This window comes from Macaca fascicularis, chromosome 11, assembly GCF_037993035.2.
Source record: "Macaca fascicularis isolate 582-1 chromosome 11, T2T-MFA8v1.1".
NCBI lineage: Eukaryota > Metazoa > Chordata > Mammalia > Primates > Cercopithecidae > Macaca > Macaca fascicularis.
In genome coordinates this window covers 72,406,725-72,421,093 of record NC_088385.1, presented here as the reverse complement: position 1 = coordinate 72,421,093, position 14,369 = coordinate 72,406,725, and the positions used below count along the sequence as shown (strand labels likewise).

Below are 14,369 nucleotides of genomic sequence, written 5' to 3'. Positions count from 1 at the left end.
AAGTACCAGAAGAAAGATACAGTCATATTGTAGGGAGGATGCTTTCACATGGAGACAGGAGGGCAGTTTTCAAGGAAGAAGTGGAATTTGAGTTTAACCACGAAAGCTGAATAAGGTAGAGATGCGTTAAGATGGGCGGCAAAGAGAGAAAAGAAGGAGTGCCAGTCTTGATGACAGCAGGATAACACACGTGACCTTGTCTTGCTCTTCATTTTCCCAAGCAGGTACCAGATACTATAACGTTGCTTTTCGCTTTTAACAATGGTCTGTGCTACCAAATATGCATGACCTAACCAGCCCTTGATTTCTCCCCTTTGGCCTCCTCATCTGCTACTAATTGTGAGAAAACTTGCATTGGAGATGGAGCTTTATTGTAGTCCCACTTAATGGCCAGGGAATAAAGAATGGCACCACCTGAGTGATTTGCTCATATTTTTCTATAAACTTATATCTCACGTTGTTTATCATAATTAAACAGCAAATGCGCCAGGAAGGATCACTGTTTTATAAAAGAGTTTCTATATTCTTGGCCCTTGCTCCTTCAAAAAATAAAGAAAGAAAAGAGAAGAGAAGAGAAAAGAAGAGAAGAGAAGAAGGAAGGAAGGAAGGAAGGAAGGAAGGAAGGAAGGAAGGAAGGAAGGAAGGAAGGATAAAATGGAAGGAAGGAAGGAAAAAGAAAAGAAAGAAAGAAAAGAAAGAGAGGAGAAAGAAAGAAAGAGAAAGAAAGAAAGAGAAAGAAAGAAAGAAAGAGAAAGAAAGAAGGAAAGAAAGAAAGAAAGAGAGAGAAAGAAAGAGAGAGGAGGGAGGGAGGGAAAGAGAGAGAAAGAAAGAAAAGGAAGGAAGGAAGGAAGGGAGGGAGGGAGGGAGGGAGGGGAAGAAAAGGGAGGGAGAGAGGAAGGGAGAGGAAAGGAGAGAAAGGCAGCCTGGGTTTGTATGCCCAGGTTTGTATGAGCCCAGGCTCATGCCTGTAATGTCAGCACTTTGGGAAGCCTAGGTGGGCGGCCTTCTGAACTTTCAGAAGTTCAGTTTCTCAGTCATGTAAGCCACATTTCTAGTGCTCAACAACTACACATGTCCAGTGGTTACCCTATTGGGCAGCGCAAATATGGAACACTTCTGACATCAGAGAAAGTTCTACTGGACAGTGTTGCTCTAGAGTCATTGTGCCCAGTGAGTGACCTTGGGCAAATTACTGTGTGCCTCGATTTCCTCATCTGCAAATGGAGATAATAAAACAACTTATTTCACAGGATTCTATGAGGATTGAATGTGTTAGTATTTGTAAAGAGCTTAGAAACAGTGCACAGCACATGGTAAGCCCTATAAAGCATATGTTAAACAAATAAAAACACATTTTACGTAACTGAAATATGGCAGTCAAGTCCAAATAACATCCAACATGAATAAAAGGAGGTGGGGCGGGGAAGCAATTCCTATTGTTTCCCACCAGCTGAGGTTCTCTTCCCACCTCTTCCCTCGACCTCTCCTCATGTTTGTTTTGTTCAGCTGGAAAGACCACCAAGCAGGAGCTCTTCTCTATTGCACAGTGAGTGCTTGATAAATATTTATACTAGAAATAATAATGATGTATATGGAAAAGAATCGTTCCATCATCTTGGAATTGTAGCCACTGCCAAGAAGTAGATGACTTCAAGCAACTCGGCTGTGCTCCATGGCAGATTAGGAGAGGAAGTGAAAAACTCAACTTGTTTGGGGATTTATGATGAGAAATAGTTCTAGTAACCAAAGTCTCTTGGATCCAACCCAGGCTGGTAATCCCACTTGGATACATATTTGGGTGTTTTATCATAAATACAAAAGAAAAAAGTCTCTTTGCCTGAGATACTCTAAGTGTGTGTTGTTGAATGGAATTCTTCCTCACCTCCCACCCATGGGAATGATGGACAGATTGTGAAGAGAGAAACTGATGTCATTAGGGTACATGTCCAAACTACAGACATAAACTTCTTCCTGCCTAGGCACTTTCTGTATCTGTGCAGACTATAAAATGCACCAATAACAGGCATAGCCCTCTTTATCAAACAACAACTTGCTTTCTTTCACGCCATTTCCTATGCCAAGTTTGGCTTCTTTTCCACCACTTCCTACTTTTCAAATTCTCTTCATCCTTCTAGGTCTTTGTAAAATATCCTTCCCTCTAGGAGGGTTTCTCTGCTCAACCCCAACTGGGCATACTCACATCCTCTTTTGAAATCCTTGTGTCATTAACAAATTGCCAGCATATATAATAGCCGCGTGCTTGCATGTTTATTTCTCCTATTGATCTAATGTCTTTTTGCATCCTCTGTCTCTAGCACTGTATTTTTAACATAGCAACAGTTGCTCAAAGTCCCAAATGGCTAGCTGCCTACTCTAACATCCCTTTTTCCTTCTTTTTATTTAGAAACCGAGCCCTGATTTGTAGCTGGACCTCTCTGCAGATTTTTTAAATTTTGTGTAAATTCAATAGGTAAAAAATTGTTAGACTCCTTCACAGGTAGATGTGACAAGTTGTCTAAGTTCCAGACCAATAAGATAAAAGCAGAAATATAATATGAAACTTCCTGTAAGTCTGCATTTAAGGGAGGAGGCATGCCGGTATTTCCTCCTTCCTTGTTCTCTGCTGTTTAGAATGCAGATGTAATGGCTGGAGTTCTGGCAATTATACCAGACCAAGAGATGGGAGTCAGATGCTGAGATGGGAGTCTCAGCAAAGCCAGAAGCCTTAGTCCACAAAGTCTCTGTGGAGTCATCGTTCCGGCTCCAGACTGCTTACTTCTAGGCTTATTTTGCATACATGAGAAACATATCTGCTTTCTTGTCTAAACAACATTTGTTGTTGTTTTTCATGTTGTGGACAACTGAATTTAATCCCAAAGCATGCATTCAACAATTATTTGTATTGATTTACATAATTATATGATTATATTCACTTTCTGCTTCATAACTTTTATTTAGATTTTAAAATCTACGTTTAATTAATACATTTCATTTTCTGCATGTTTTAGGCTCACAGTAAAATTGAGCAGAAAGTACAGTTTCCACATAACCCATCCCCCAACACACACCCAGCCCTTTCCACCACCAATATGTCACACTATGTTTTGTTACAACTGATGAAGTAATATTGATGCCTCATCTTCAACCAAAGTCCATAGTTTACATTACAGTTCGCTCTTTGTGACCAAAGCTCACAGTTTACATATGGTTCACTCTCTGTGTTGTATAGTCTGTGGGCTTTGACAGATCTATAATGACATGTAGCTACCCTTACAGTGTCATTCAATATAGTTTCATTGGCTTAAAAATCCTGTGTTCCATCTATTAATCCCTCCTTCCGTCTTCCCAAAACCCTGGCAAACACTGATCTTTTTACTGTCTGCATAATTTTACCTCTTCCAGAATGTCTTATAATTGGAATCACACAGTCTGTAGCCTTTTCAAATTAGCTTCTTGCACTTAGTAATATGCCTTTATGCTTCCTCCATGTCTTTTTTGTGGCTTAATAGCTCTTTTTCTTTTTCAAGTGCTCAATACTATTCCACTGTATGAATATACTACAGTTTATTTATCCATTCACCTATTGAAGGACACCCTGGTGGCTTCTAAGTTTTGGCAATGATGAATAAAGCTGCTATAAACTTTTGTGCACAGGTTTTTGTGTGGACCTAAGTTTTCAATTCATTTGGGAAAATATCAAGAATGATTGCAGAACAATATGATAAAAGTGTGTTTAGTTTTGTAAGAAACTGCCAAACTGTTTTCCAAAGTGGCCGAACCATTTTACGTTTTCACCAGCAACGAAGGAGGGTTCCTGTTGCTCTACCATTTGGTACTATCCGTGTTTTGGATATTAACCATCCTAATAGGTATGTAGCCATATCTCCTTGTTGTTTTAATTTGCAATTCCCTAATGATGAATACTGCAGATCAATTCAAATAATCATTCCTTCTTACAATGTTGTGAGGGAAGGTTGGCATTCTTACCACTTCTACTTGGAAGTAGAGGACTAAGAGACTCAGAAAGCTTCCTGATTTGTTTACAATCTTTATAGGTAGGGAATGATAAATCACAGTTAGACTTCTCAGCTAATGGAGGCTTCATTGTTGAACTACCAAGGGTTGCTCCCTCTGTTTGATGGGGACAAGAAACTTTCCCAACATTCTGAGTGGTGACTATGTTTGGCTATGCCTGTGTCATACAGAAAAAAAGCGGCATTTGGTAAATTACCACCTGAACCGAAAGTCACCAAGCAGTACACACCGGTTGCCAGAAGCACATCAGTCTGGGCAGAACCACTCTGGCTCATTTTCAGGCAAATCTCGTTTCCCTGATCTGAGAAACGAAAGCAAAAAAGCCTCCAGACGAAAACCAAAAACCAAAACACACAACACACATCACACCAAGTCCCTCCCACAAGAAACACCATTTAGAGCAGACCCTCACAGCATTGCAAACAGCATTTTTCTGGCAGACTTGTTTTCCTCTTATGCATTTCAGCTATGAATGCTAAATTCTTGTCCTCCAGAACAACAGAATTTCCTAAACATTATTTTCAGTACTAAACTCTGAATTCCTTGGTTACTCATCAGCTCTGATCCTGGGCTTTGAGCTCAGGATGGTCGGGTTGAAGGGCACAGCAAACCACCATGGCATACGCGTAGCTGTGTAACAAACTTGCACATTCCGCACATGTATCCCAGAACTTAAAGTATAATAATTTTTTTTAAAAATCCAACAGATGTAAAAGAAAAAAGTATCTTCAAATTAGCTAAGTTATAAAACATGACACACATTGTAATTCCCTGCTCACGTATAATGAAAACTCTTCAAGAAGGGAAATTAGGATGGAAACTTTTGAAATAAAGAAATTTTAAAAATGAACGTGTTTCCATAGGGCAGAATTTTTCCTAGACTTTTGAGTTGTACCATTTCCAGTCACTCGATAGGATTGAATTTGCAGTTTAGGATGTACAGACTAGAAGATATGCCAGTCTGGGAAGGTACTTAGTTATCAGAGGATGTGAAATTTAGGCAGTGGTGGTGGGGGAGGGGAGATAGTTAGATTCCTTTGGAGCTTAACAAAATTTCTGCTTATTCAATAAAGCATTTTTCAATAAAGTCCTAACATTCCAAACATACATTTTTGGCACTGCTCTAAGATTATCAGCCAGCTTTCTTTTTATTGCTTTACCATATTGAAGAATTAAGTAACATCAGAATTGGCAAAATGAAAATGTGAAGGAGGTTTTCCAAAGCCAAAGTAAGACACAAAGAAAAGGGTAAGATTGTGGGAAATGAGAACAAGAGGGAAAGAAACCTTGTGTGGAATTTGGAGCAAAATCCTCCTTTTCTTTCTCATGTTGAATTGCAACCTTTAGGATTGCCGCCTCCTTAGTAATGATGAGCATGTTCATGGCCTTAGGCTCTGCCAACATTAGCCAATGAATTCTCCGACAACCATCAAGGAAGTCCTGGTTCGCTATTTTTTCCAAGAGAAATATGTCAGTCTACATCAGGGAATATCAGTGATTCTATATGACCAGAAGTCACAGGCCGTGTGTTTCTTTGGGGTTCTGTGCTCTATTGGAACACATAAGTCACATTTTCACTGGGTGTATTTAACAGTTAGAAGGCTTTGGGTTGTAACAGAATATCCATCTAAAGGTGACTTAAACAAATCAACAGGCTCATGGTCCCAGGGTTGTTGTAGTGGCTCAGTGATGTCATTACAAACTCAAGATTTTTCTCCCCTTCCATCTTGTCAATGCTACCATGGTGCCTTTGATCCTCAAGTTTGTCATCTCATGATCACAAAATAATTGCCACAGTATGAAATATCACATTTTCCCCAGTGTGTCAAAGAGAGAGAAAGGATAGCCAGAAAAACAAACAAGCAAGCAAGGAAACAAACAAACAAACAAACAGAAAACACAACTCTCCTCCCACATTTCTCTCCTTTTATCCTAAAAGGAAAATATTTCCTAGCATCCTCCAAGCCAGAAATGGCCAGAACTGAGTCACGTAGCCAATTCTAGGTGCAAGATAAGGCTGGAAAACTAGATGCCTATTTGGAATTTTAAGTTTTATAGGCCGGGTGCAGTGGTTCATGCCTGTAATTCCAGCACTATGGGAGGCTGAGGCGGGAGAATGATTTGAGGTCAGGAGTTCAAGACCAGCCTGGCCAACATGGTGAAACCCGTGTCTACTAAAAATACAAAAATTATCTGGGCATGGGGGGCACACACCTGTAATCACAGTTACTTGGGAGGCTGAGGTGGGAGAATCACTTGAAGCTGGGAGGCAGAGGTTGCAGTGAGCCAAGATTGTGCTACTGCACTCCAGCCTGGGCAACAGATCAAGAGCTCATCTCAAAAGTTTTATCATGAGAAGTGGGCTATGCTAGGGAAGAAGGGATAAGAGAATGGAGTAGTCAATGTTGTATAGACAACCACTGCCACAAGTTCAGAAAGACTGCTGAGTACCAACAGGAAAAATCCTTCCTGAAGCAAATGATATTTAGTGTTCATATTGGAATTTAGGACTGTCCCCCAACCGAAGCATTCATAGTTGAAGAAAGGGTCAGCTAAAATCCTATAATGAAAAAAGTCCACAATCTCTGATCTGATTGCTTTTGTAATCTTAATGCAGGAAATCATAGCACTGGTTATACAATGAAAGATTAACTTTTTGTACCATGGGGCTGGTATTGCTATTCCTCTTGTTGCCTGTCTCCCATAGTTCTGTTTCTTAATTCTTCTAGTCCCAGATGGGATTCACTCTATAAAACTTAGCTCCCGTTGATTCCCTGGGGCCCGAATGCTTTTCACTGAACCATTAGAGATGAATATTTTTATGAAATTTCCCATGGAGAGATGGCGGTTGAGAACCCACCCAGCCCAATAAAATCTGCCATCCCCTCTTCCAGGGCCTTCAATCATCACCAAGCTCAGAATACTGCAGCTCAGAAGCACAGTTTATTTGTATGTTTAAGGTAAAAAGAGTATTTTGAAATAGCCAGGACTTCAAGACTGGATTCATCCTTGTTCAAGAGTCTCAACTAATTAAGATGATCTTACTTTACTTGTTCTATTCTTTTTATTTGCTTGAACAATGTGTTTGTTGAGAATTTTAAATGCTAGGAATGCAAATATTCTTAGCTCTCATAAAATGATCTTCTCTTAATAAAAGAACAGAGGGATCACCCACAAAACAAAATACTTAGTCTAGGTTCAACTTGAAGAATTGAAAATATTTGTGTTATCTTGGTTTTCAATAGGAGTTGACCTGTGGAATCAAATCGCTATTCGTCAGGGCTAATATCCCCACCTCCTGTTTAGCCAGAATCAGATGTACCAGAGAAAAGGAAAAGGAAAATAAAGAGGGAAAGTCAAGCCTATTGCACCTGGCCCATTGTGTAATATCCCACGCTGGATTGCAAGGTGGGAATTCCTTTTTGCCCCTCCTTCCACATGTGATCAATTTACGTCCTGGAACATGAGACTTCATTTCCTTGTATCTTTTTTGTTCTAGCTCACATATCTTTAAATTTTAGTCACGCTCATAAAATTATCTAATCTTTCCTCAAATCCAACTCTACCCTGCCTCAGCAGCTCCTTGTGGTAGTAAATGTCACAGGTTGACATTGCCGGTGGGTTGAATAGAAGTGGGTTGATTTGCACCTCTCTTTCTTCTATTTATGTTTTCTACCTTCCAGGTGCAATGAACGTGTCCTGTTCTTATTTAGGATAAGTTCAAAAATAAATGCAACTAAAAAAAAAAGCTCCTGGGGCCGGGCATGGTGGCTAACACATGCCTGTAATCCTAGCACTTTGGGAGGCTGAGGTGGGCAGATCATGAGGTCAAGAGATCGAGACCATCATGGCCAACATGGTGAAACCCTGTCTCTACTAAAAATACAAAAAATTAGCTGACTATGGTGGCATGTGCTTGTAATCCCAGCTACTCGGGAGGCTGAGGTGGGAGAATGGTGTGAACTCGGGAGGCAGAGGTTGCAGTGAGCCAAGATCATGCCACTGCACTGCAGCCTGGGTGACAGGGCAGAGACTCTGTCTCAAAAAAAAAAAAAAAAAAAAAAAAAAAATCTCCTGGAAGTCTCATTTGATCTTGGTTACATGAGCTTTTTGTTGTTCCCAACATTAGCTGAGAAATGGACTCTAAGAAGTGAATAAACTAAAGTGGAACCAGGGTGCAATGGAGAACGAGAGCTGTTATCTAGAAAACCTTTCTCTGGCATGTTTCAGCATACTCTGCTCCTGACAATGGCTCCATCATCAAAGCATTCTGTGGTCAGATGTATGGGATATGCTGCGTAGGCTCCCTATGAGCCTCCAAATTTTAAGTTAAAGGCTCTGAGAACTTGGCAGTAAGTAGAAAACTCCTGGTCACATTTGTTTAACCCAGTGGTTCCCAAAGTCATTTGGCCTTGGAACTCTATTTCTTGGGACATTTATTAGCTGCTGGTGAAACCAATGTTCAAAAAAATACTCCCTGGACAATTTAGGCAAAACATCTTTTCTATAAATAATTTAGTCATTAGTCACTCTTATAGTATTTATGCCTAAAGGCAAAGAGTATAGTATTTGGAGTCAGAAAATCTTAGTTCTAGCTTAGGTCAAACAATGTAACAACTCTAAGGCCAGTTTCTTAAATTGTGACACAAAGATAGACTCATCAAGGTTTCTTAGAGAACTGAATAAGGTAGGGAAGCAAATGGTTTGGGAGAACAGCAAAATATTAGGCAAATTTAAAAAATTATATTCTATTTGTTTGACACTTAAAATATGTTATTTTGAATTCTTTTACCATTTGTATAATTTTCTGTTGTTAGTTGGGATAGGGTTACTGTAAGAATAAATAGATCTCAAATCTCAATGCCTTTATGTAATAAGAGTCTTATCTTTCTCACTGACCCTGTTCATTTCAGATGTTTCTCTTCAGATAATTCTCTTGAGTGGTTCCTCTCTAAACAGAAACTCAGGGACCCAGGTTCTTTCCATCTTGTGGCTCTACCATATTGTGGCTTCAAGTTCAACCTGGCACTATCCAGCCAGCAGACAGCAGGGGAAGCAAGAATTGATAGAGGAATATGTAAAACGATTTGGGGCCTGGAAGTGGTGCACACATCTGCTTCCATTTTGCTTGTCAGAACCAGTCATGTAACCCTTCCTCAGGGCAAGAGGCCTTGGTATTCCTATGTTCCAGGAGGAAATGAAATAGCTGCGTAAACACAAAGCATCGCCTCAGGCACAGGGCCTAATTCCCAACCAGTCTATAAGCCCCTCCATTCCTAACATGAGAACCTTAGCTCCCAATTAATGTTAATAATGAAACAAGTTAAGCAAGTTTTTCTTTTTGCATTGTTTACAATGACCTCAATCAGTTAACTTTTGGGAGGAAGAGCTTCCAAGCCACTATGCACAATTACAGAGAAAATATAGGGAAGATACTCCCGTGGAAATGCAGTCTGATGAGGGAGAGAGAACCCACATAAATATATCTAAACACCAACTACAGTCTCTGCCAAATATTTGAAACCAACTGCAGCTGTGCAGAGGAAACATAAATCTGTAGAGAGTGAAAAAGGAAATAAAGGAAGTGGATAAGCTGGAGGTCTGAATTAATTGGAGCCAGAAGGAGATCATCTGAGAAGGCTAAACTTTATCCAGTATTTTTCAACAGCATGTAATTTTCCTAATTATAAAAGGTACAAAATTTAGGATGCACAGAAAAATACAAAACATTTTTAAAATCTTCATAATCCCAGTACCCATCTAAACTCCATATACCTTTCCTCTGTTGAGATAATTATAATCTACTTTTTGATATAGGTTCTTCAAATCTCTTTTCTATGCATATACATTCCCCCCCAAATATGCTGCTCTGCAGGTTTTATTTTTTTTTAATACTCACTAATACAATCTTGATATTTCCCAACATTCAGATGACTTTTAATTGGTGGCATAGTCAACCATGGTTGGGCATAAATTGTTTCTTTTTACTTTTATGAAAATGGTATATAAACATCTCTTCACAACCATCTTTGTACATATCTCTGATTTTCTGTGCTCCAAAAGTATTGTAATCATGGGGACTAACATTTGTTGAATATTATAATGTGTTTACTCTGAACTAAGTTCTTCATATGCAATATCTTATTTAGTTCTCAGAACAACTGTTATACCAGTACTATTAATATTGTATTCACATTCTAGGTGAGGAAACAGTGATTTAGGGAGGTTACATAGCTTGCCCAACATGATACAGCTAGTAAATGGAATAAGTGGGATTTGAACCAGAACTGACTGACTTCAGAATCCAAGTTCCATCCACTGTAGAATACTCCACCGCAGGAGCCCACTTAAATTCTCACTAGCAGATTAACCTCCAGGGAAAGTTGACAGAGTAATGGATATGGCTCAAGATGGGGCATGTATAATCAGGAAGAATGGTTTATGTGATACTTAGAGAAGAGAGTGGGTAGAGTTTTATGAGGGATATTAACTTTTGCCAGGCTGAAGTTAAAAAATATGAGCTAGTATGTCTAGAGTGGTAAAATCATTTCAAATGAGGGTCTCCAAGCCAAAGTTCAGGAGTGTTTAAAAATTATTTAAAGAGACAATGGGAGTGCCTGTCCAGTTGTATAAAAGGGAGTGATGTCAAAACAACACTTGAAAAAGATGTACTTTGTTTCATTCTTTGATTTAGGAAACTGGCGTTTACCTTGTGGAACGAGATAAGATCCAAGTTTCAGAGGCCTTTGGGGAGACCTTTTGTCATAATTTTCCTCCAGCCTGACATGTTCTCTGTGGGAATGCAACTCTCTTTACAGTAGCTGTAGAATTTGAAGAGAGCCTGAAGGGCATGACCTTGGATGCCTCTTCCATTTCTAGTCTCCATGCGCAGCCACTTCCCCAAGTGCATTCCAAATCCCAGATGGAGTCAGGGTATGAGCGATTGCTGACAAGAGATAAGAATGTTGACCAGAGAATGTTAGGGCAGAGTATAGCATGGCTGTTATGAGCCCAAGTTCTATCCCCACACTACCTGGGTTCACATGGTGGCGCCAACACTTAGTAGCCATGTGACTTCGGACAAATTACATATCCTTTCTGTGTCTTAGTTTCCTCATCTACACAACGGGATAATAATAATAATACTAATGCCTAATTTATAGAGTCATTGTGAAGATTAAATGAGTTACAATGAGTCATAAATGCTAGCTATTATTATCTCTGCAAGGTAAAGGGTAATTGCCAGATAATTTTTGCAGTTAGTCCTATATCCCAGCTCTCGAAACACTGTAGGTCTTCCATAGATGTGTATGGATTCAAACTGAGAGTCTAATTCTTAAATCAGGTAACTCATGTCCCTAAGTAACAACCTATGTTTATTACATATCCTAAACATAAGTTCACAGAGTACCTGCTAAAACTTTCCTTTTCTCTTCTGAACTTTCTAGAGGTCATCACTACCACTTTGTGAACAACACAAATAAGTCTCAGAGCAATATCTCTTCCTATCTCCTTTCTTGTGTGTGCCTCAGTTTCCTCATTTCCTCATTGTTCACTGCTAAGTTAATTTCTGCATGCACATACATGCACACAATTTTAACTTCTTTTCTCTTTTCCTTTTTTCCCATTTCTTGCCTTATTTTCCTCATAGTGGTGGAAGTTGAACATGGGCTAAGGCTTTTCTCTCTGTTTCCCCCTTTAGTCATAAGTAAGCAGATGAAATTAAGTATCTATTTTTAGAGTTTCCAAAGTACCTCAAAACCTTCTACAGAAATGACATAAAAGTCTCCAACTGCTATCTCAAGTATCTATAATTGAAGGGTTTTCCTGATGTCAGCATCTAAAACAGTCTCTAAATCAATCAGTTACTTTTGAGCCAGTTAACTAATAATAACAAAATTAAAATAATAATTTTGAAGTCCACAATAGGCTGCTACACTATGGGTTAAATAGCACTTAAATGGAGGCCTGGGAACTAACTCCTATGCGTAGCATTGTTTTTATGGGAAAATACACTCCAAATTCCAGACAACTCATTTATCCACTAACTTTCGGAATATGACCCTTTAGTAAGTTGGAGACTGACTAAAAATATCAAATATTTTGGTGAATTTTTTATCAATGCATCAAAAATACATTCTTATGTTTTATCTTAATAGATTGAAGAAAATTCTAGACTACTTTTCCATAAGAATTGCTTTCCTGACCTCAGAAGCATAATTGAAAGAGGGCTTGTGGATTTTCTGCAAAGAAAGGACCTGGCTATTTTAATTAGCTTAATGTATGTAAGATCAATTATTTTGAGACAGTAGACAAACAAAATCATTCATAAGGTTGGCAGGTTTACGCAAATGATTTCACAAGGGTAAATCATTTTCAGGTTACATAGGACAGATGTGTTCAGTGTATGTGAGAATGTTTGAAAAATATTTTGGACTCTTTTCAAAGGCCTACACTACATGTGGAATTAACTGGAATTGGTTTCTTTAATTATTTCTTTCTTACCCACACAATAATGATGGGTTCCTACTTACAGGGTGATGTGACATTTACATGCCTACAAGTTTCCTTTCCTTTTGACCATTTTTAAAAAGATGCAGTATTTTTCCTTCAACATTAGAAGCTGGGTCCCCTGCAAGGCCTTACGCAAGAGACTGAGAGTTGAGGAAATACGTTTATGGTGGATGGGCTGTTTGAAACTCATTTTAGCTAAAACAGAAAAACTGCAGCTTGTGGAGTGGCAAGGGCCCAGAATTGGCCAGAAGTCATGAGTTTTGGCTCTAACTCCTCAATTGAGTGGCTTTGAGCAAGTCACTCACCTCAGAGCCTCATTATTTTTATCTACACAATCAGGGGTTTGGCATCTATGACTTGAAATTCCTTTCCAGCACTATGTTTTGTTTCTGTGGTTGGTAACAATGTAAGAATTTTGGGGGACGCATTCTTCCAAACTCTTGTCTTTCCACTCACATCATTTCGGTAGAGAGCTGACTGCCAATATCACAATAACTTTTTTTTTTCGATTCACAGCAACTTGAAAATGTGTTTTTAAAAATGGCAAGTTTGGTGTCTGTGAATAACAACTGATATTTTCCAAAGTTTTTCCTTCCTTCCTTCCTACCTTCCTTCCTTCCTTCCTACCTTCCTTCCTTCCTTCCTCCCTCCCTCCCGTCCCTTCCCTCCCTCCTTCCCTTCTTTGAAAGCCTTTTAAGAGGTGAACACAACAGTTTTGGCCTGGAACACAGCTCTGTGGGTCAGGAGCTAACGAAGGGAAATCCCCGATGTGCTGGAACCTTACAGCTCCAGGAACCGGCCATTTATGAAAACTGAAGTACCGCTGGAGTGAGCAAAGAAGCCACTTGTGATTCCAGCCAATTGTCCCCAGTCCAGACCATTCAGAGGAAAGAGTCCTGCCGGTCTTCCGCATCCAGTTGCCAAAACCCAGGAGGTGCGACACCTGCTTAGGAAACCCATAGTACATGGGGAAATGACCGCTGAGGGGGCCAAGCTTTCCCTTTTGCATTGGCAAAACTGTTGCTTTCTAACCTTTTAATACCCTTTCTCTGGATTCTGAGAATCTGACTATTTAAAGATTGCTTTCATACATTTAGTTTCTGCCCCACCCCACCACGGCCACTTTAGGTTTCTTAACTTTTAAAACTTATGATAAATGAGGGTGGGACTAGGTGGGGAATGGGGTAGATGGGAGGGCTGGGAGGATTGGGAGAGATGGAGTAGGGGATGGAAGATAAGGGTAGGGTGGAGCAGGAAGGGAAGGGTGGAGAGGAAGGAATGAAAAAATGAATAACCCAGTGAAGCAAATGAATGGAGCAGCAGCCAAATAAGCACACAAAACAAGTATTTATTGACCGTCTATCACTTGCTAGGTGTTGTGATAGGCAGCAGGCAAATAGCTATGAGCCACGCAGCCAGGAGGGCGGATATTAAACAAATAATTAAACGAATACTTTAACAGTACACTGTGACACAATTGCCATGAAGAAATATAAGGGGCCCTCGACCTAGTCCAGGAGGTGAGGAGGACGATGTTCAAGCTGGATTATTTCCATGCCATTTTCCAAATTGAAATCTCAAAGTAAATTATATGGCAATATGATGTATGTTTTTTCCAAGTGAAACCCAAGCACATCCTGCTCTGCCCCACCCTCCACCCCCACACGGGAAGCTCCCTCCCTCGTCTCGGGATCAGCCTGGGTGTTCTGTGGTTCTGACGCCATCCTGAGAGCTCCACTGCCACGCTTCTTCCCCTGCCTCCCAAGTTCGATGTGGAGCGCCACCTAGAGTTTGGCTGACACATTCCCTTAACCGTAGGG

General features: G+C 39.8%; 2 long non-coding RNA genes across 4 annotated transcripts in view; one reads left to right on the top strand and one right to left on the bottom strand.

The window, feature by feature from the left end:
• The window catches only part of LOC135966261 (uncharacterized), a 169,670-nt gene that overhangs the window by 24,850 nt on the left and 130,451 nt on the right, over positions 1-14,369 (top strand). For 2 of the 3 annotated variants that reach the window (XR_010579484.1, XR_010579485.1), the window contains exon 2: positions 3,771-3,869. The exons of the other annotated variant lie outside the window; for it this stretch is intronic. This is a non-coding gene — a long non-coding RNA (uncharacterized lncRNA). The remainder of the gene's footprint in view (positions 1-3,770; positions 3,870-14,369) is intronic. 3 annotated transcript variants of the gene reach the window in all.
• LOC135966100 (uncharacterized) lies at positions 4,046-14,126 on the bottom strand. Its single transcript, XR_010579203.1, has 3 exons — positions 14,010-14,126; positions 10,780-10,981; positions 4,046-4,336 (listed from the first exon to the last, which is right to left on the bottom strand). It is a non-coding gene; the product is annotated as an uncharacterized lncRNA (long non-coding RNA).